The sequence below is a fragment of the Rattus norvegicus genome, chromosome 3 (genome assembly GCF_021556685.1).
Source record: "Rattus norvegicus strain SHRSP/BbbUtx chromosome 3, alternate assembly SHRSP_T2T, whole genome shotgun sequence".
Classification (NCBI taxonomy): Eukaryota; Metazoa; Chordata; class Mammalia; order Rodentia; family Muridae; genus Rattus; species Rattus norvegicus.
This window is the reverse complement of record NC_141536.1, coordinates 157,298,722-157,304,200: the sequence shown is the minus strand read 5'-3', so window position 1 is coordinate 157,304,200 and position 5,479 is coordinate 157,298,722. Positions and strand designations below refer to the sequence as shown.

Here is a 5,479-nt window from a genome sequence, read left to right as displayed (position 1 = left end):
ATGTGTGCATGTACATGTTAACATACACAAATAACATAATTAAAGGTGACTAGCATATGTGGCCACTCTGTGGCCCTTGAGTGCTGGCACTCAGTCCAGCCCCTTCCACAACTAGTACTTCTTTTTTTTTTTTTTCTTCTCTTCTTTTTTTCGGAGCTGGGGACCGAACCCAGGGCCTTGCGCTTGCTAGGCAAGCGCTCTACCACTGAGCTAAATCCCCAACCCCACAACTAGTACTTCTATAAGCTATCCCAGGTCACCTTCTGTGGGGAAGTGTGTGTGTGTATAGTGTTTGTGTGTGCATATATGTGTGTGTGTCTATCTATGTATGTATATATTTGTCTCTGCATACATACACACATATATAAAATGTGTTACATGTGTGTGTGCTTATATACAAGTATGTGTGTGTATATATATGTATTCGTGCACATATTTTTACATGTGTGTTATATATGTGTGCTTGTATGCATGTATGTGTGTGTTCATGTGGATGTGTGTGTGTGTCTTGAAGGCATGGCTCAGAGGTAGACCATTTGCCTAGTATGCAGGAGACCTTGGGTTTCACCCCCATCACAAATGAAGGGGAAAAATACATCTAACTTTTAAAAAATTAGAAATGGTTCCTTGGTAGTGGCAGTGCACACTTTTACAGACCTCTGTATGTTTGAGGCCAGCCTGGCCTACAGAGTGAGTACCAAAACAGTCAGGGCTACACAGAGAAACCCCATCTTGAAAAACCAAAAAGGGCCAGGGTGGGTGGGAGGGAGACACAGATATAGACACTAGGGACATCTCGTCAAGTTTTCATTTTAACTTCAAAGTTGTCCCGGTTTGTGTTTTACATTTATTTATTGACAAGGGATGAAACTCTTGAGTAAATGTAGACTTTGTTCCCAACTCAGCAGTAATTAGCCTGTGATAAGGAGACTAGATGGGACTGGCTGTCAAGCAGGACTTTGCTGGAACCTCTGTGAACACAGCCAAGAAGAAGAAAGACTGGAAACTTCTAGGGGAAAAAAACCCAGCACAGATTTAAAAGCCAGGGAAGGAAGAAAGGGAACTCCCACAGAGCAGGACGGGAGGATGAGCAGCTAACCACAGCCCTGCCTCTGACCTCAGCCAAGAGAGTTTTCTTTTGTTTTGTTTGAGACAGGGTTTCCCTGTGAATCCCAGTAGTCCTAGACCCGCTCTCTAGACCAAGCTGGCCTCAGACTCAGAGATCTGCCTACCTCTGCCTCCTAAACTGGGATTAGAGATGTTTGTTACCACCAGCCTGCTGGAGAGATGGCTCAGTGGTTAAGAGCACTGACTGCTCTTCCTAGAGGTTCTGAGTTCAAATCCCAGCAACCACATGGTGGCTCACAATGGACTCCAATACCCTTTTCTGGTGTGTATTTATATATAATAAATAAAAATATTAAAGAGAGAGAGAGAGAGAGAGAGAGAGAGAGAGAGAGAGAGAGAAACCGCCAGCCAGAGTCAGAGTTTTTAAAAACGAATCAAACGGGCTGGAGAGTCAGCTCATTGGTTAAGAGTACCAGTTGCGCTTGCCTAGCACAAGGCCCTGGGTTCAGTCCCCAGCTCCGACAAAAAGAAAAAAAAAAAAAAAGGAGTACCAGTTGCTAGAGGTCCCTGGTTCGATTCCCAGCACTCACATGGCAGCTCACAACAATATGAAATTCCAGCTCCGGGTGAACCAATGCTGCCTTCTGGCCTCTGTGCTACACAGACATACACAAAACAAAAACACCCATGCATTTAAATTAAAAATCAATAAATTGGGGTTGGGATTTAGCTCAGTGGTAGAGCGCTTGCCTAGGAAGCACAAGGCCCTGGGTTCGGTCCCCAGCTCCGAAAAAAAAAAAAGAACCAAAAAAAAAAATGAAAAAAAAAAATCAATAAATCGGGGTTGGGATTTAGCTCAGTGGTAGAGCGCTTGCCTAGGAAGCACAAGGCCCTGGGTTCGGTCCCCAGCTCCGAAAAAAAGAACCAAAAAAAAAAAAAAATCAATAAATCTTAATATAATTTATCAATTAATCTGAGAGTGATGGGACACATCTTGAATTCCAATGCTCTGGAGACAGAGGCAGGTGGGTCTTTCCGAGTTTACCGTCAGGTTTCAGTTCTTAGGTAATGTCCAATAGCCCACTTTGTGGGTTTTGTTTTGTTTTGTTTTTTTAAGTCGGGATCTCACAGTGTAGCCATGGCTTGTCCTTGAACTTGCTACGGAGAAAAGGCTAAGTTTAAATTCCCAGAGATCCACTTGCCTCTGTCTCCTCCTGAGTTCTGGTATTAAACAAATGCAAGCCCAATTCGGTTTTGTGTTATCTTCTTAAAAGACTTACTTTATGCTTGTTTTCGTGCATGCGTCCGTGCGTGTGTCTGTGTGTGTGTGTGTGTGTGTGTGTGTGTGTGTGTGTGTGTGTATGCACTCTCTTTCCCCCTGAACCATCTCACCAGCCCCAACCTTGTTTGTTTTGTTTTTTTTGAGCCGTGGTCTTCACTGGCCTGGAGCTGGCCTGTTAGGTTGGACTGACTTCACATCACTGAGTCCCAGAGATCACTCCACCCCCATCTTCCCAGCAGGCACTGGATTACAGGTGTGCACCATGACTCCTGGCTTTGTTTGTTTCCGAGACAGGGTCTTCTCACTGTGTAGCTCCCACTGTCCTGGGCTCACTCTGTAGACCAAGATGACCTAGCCTGACCCTGCCTTGCTGGTGCTGGGATTAAAGGTGTGGCCACTACAGCAAATCTACAGTGAAAATGTTAATGTCACTAATAACACGCAAATACATTATCCTTCAAAACTTAAAACAAACAAAAAAACCAGGTCAGGCTGGATCTAGTGGCACACACCTCTAATCCAGCACCTGAGAGGCAGACTTTGCCTCAGAGCAGCCCTGGGCAGACAATCTGGGACCCAGGGTTTCGGGGTTTCAAGCCTTCACGAAGCGGGTCCAGCTGGCAGCAGCCTGGAGAGAACTCAAGTGGCTGGTGTTCGAGGTTGGTCCCTGAGCAGTCTGTTGTGCAGCTTCCAGCTCAGAATGTGCAGGCAGTGGTCTCAGGATAGCATAATCTCACCGTGGCTTGGGAACACCCGGAAGCTCACCTGGAGGACCGATGGACACGAAGGCGGCTTCCCTTTTCACGTCCTCCTCTGAGTGGCCACGCTTCGTGCCCATCTAAAAGCATGGGGACGCTTAGTCTTTCTTCAGAAAGCTAAGTGTGTGGTAGAACAGTCTAAACCTTGTGCTGTCAGGCTGGAGGCTGAGGAGTCCTTTGAGTCTGTACTGTGCTCTGTTTAACGGAACAGAAGTCACTACCGTCCCAGGCTCTTACTCCAGCTCAGAATCTTGGGCAGAACCTCTCCCCTTTCTTGAGGGTGACTCCGAGGCACCAGGCCCCTGCCTGGAGGAGCAGCACATACAGACCGCCCTGCTAAAGTACTGTCTCTTGGGCTGGCAAGAGGCTCCTAGTGGCCTGAGTTTAATCCCTGAGGTCTCATGGTAGAAGGAGAGAAATGAATTACATAAATAGATCTCTGACCTCTAAAGGTTGGCCATGACCCCGGTGCACCTGAAAATGTGCATGCATACAAGCACACACACTAAATGTCCAAAAAAAAAAAAATTTATTCAGACAGGGTCTTTCTATGTAGCCTTGGCTATCCTGGAATTTGATATGTAGACCAGGCTGGCAGAGAGCCATCTGCTTCTTCTTCCAAAGTGTCAAAATTAAAAACCAAACCAGACAATAACCACAAAAATAAAATAAGATGCAGTTTATTTCATAAAGATATTGTGACTGAAATTTCATGTACATACACAAAAATGTCACAGTGAGACCCATCATTACAAAGAATTAAAATATACCAGGGGCTGGGGAGATGGCTCAGTGGGTAAGAACATATATTGTCAGCTGACAAATACTGTCCTACAGGGTAGCACACACCTTTCCTCCCAGGACTCTTGGGGCAGAGGCAGGTGGATCTCTGAGTTTCAAGGTAGCCAGGACTATACAAAAACAACAGGAACAACAAAACAAAAAGAATGTATATCGCCTTACAGAAGACCCGAGTTCAAATCCCACCACCCAACCGCCTGTGGTTCCAGCTCTAGGAGTCTGAAGTCCTCCTCTGACTCCTCAGGCACCTACACTCAAAACCACCTAAGTGTGTACACACACAATACACCCATAGGAATCTTTACCAATATTTTTTTTTTACATCATCTCTCCACATAGCCCTAGCCATCCTGAAACTTACTAGGTGGAACAGGCTGGCCTCAAACTCACAGAGATTCTCCTGCCTCTGCCTCCAAGCGCTTGGATCAAAAGTGTGTGCCATTCATTCATCACTCCAGGTACATGTACACATTTTTTTTTAAAATTAATCTTAAGGCCAGGCATGGTGGTAAAGCCCTTTAATCCCCATACGCAGAGGCAGAGGCAGAGGCAGAGGCAGAGGCAGAGGCAGAGGCAGAGGCAGAGGCAGAGGCAGAGGCAGAGGCAGAGGCAGAGGCAGAGGCAGAGGCAGAGGCAGAGGCAGAGGCAGAGGCAGAGGCAGAGGCAGAGGCAGAGGCAGAGGCAGAGGCAGGCAGTTCTGGGAGGTGGAGACCAGTCTCGTCTACAAAGTGAGTTCCAGGACAGCCAGGGTTACACAGAGAAACCGTCTCAAAAGACCAACTAAACAAAGCCTGCTTCCTTTAGTCTCTCCTCTACCGGATGTGAGGGGTTTACCTTAGCCAGCTCATGCTGCCTACTTACAAAAAATGACCCTGGGGCTCGCTTCGGCAGTATGGACACTGACATTGGAACGATACAGAGAAGATTAGCATGGCCCCTGTGCTTGCACACAAATGCGAAATCCTGAAGTGTTCCGTATTTAACAAAGAAGAAAAACTCTGGGGCGGGGCTGAAGCTCTGTTGGTAGGATGCTGACAGGCATGCAGGAAGCCCTGGGTTTGACCAGCACCAAAGAACGGGCGTGGCACACACCTGAGATGCCAATACTTGGGAGGCAGAAAACTAGGATTTAGGTCATCGTCAGCAACATTCATTCATAGTGAATCTGGGGCCAGCCTGGGCTACATGAGACCCTGAAGGAAAAATAGAAATGAGTTAACTCTGTGAAAGGGGAATGATGGAGCTTGATGGTAGAGTCCTTGCCTGGCATAGAGGCCCTAACCAGTGGGTGAATGATAGGTAAGTCAGCTACTGAGTGGCTCAGCAGGTAAAGGTACCAACCACTAAGGCCACCACTTATTTACATGAATACGATCCATTCTGGTCACCGTCCTGTCTCAGGGCTTCAGAATAAGAAACTGAGGCTTAAGAAGCATCCATGAGGGGCTGGGGATTTAGCTCAGTGGTAGAGCGCTTACCTAGGAAGCGCAAGGCCCTGGGTTCGGTCCCCAGCTCCGAAAAAAAAGAACCAAAAAAAAAAAAAAAAGAAGAAGAAGAAGAAGAAGCATCC

The 5,479-nt window shown here is 46.7% G+C and overlaps 1 non-coding gene across 1 annotated transcript; it reads left to right on the top strand.

Annotated features, from left to right (window-relative positions):
- Positions 1–4,784: 4,784 nt before the first annotated feature.
- LOC148006587 (U6 spliceosomal RNA) lies at positions 4,785–4,892 on the top strand. The gene has a single exon (XR_015685046.1). It is a non-coding gene; the product is annotated as a U6 spliceosomal RNA (small nuclear RNA).
- The last annotated feature ends 587 nt before the right edge of the window (positions 4,893–5,479 follow it).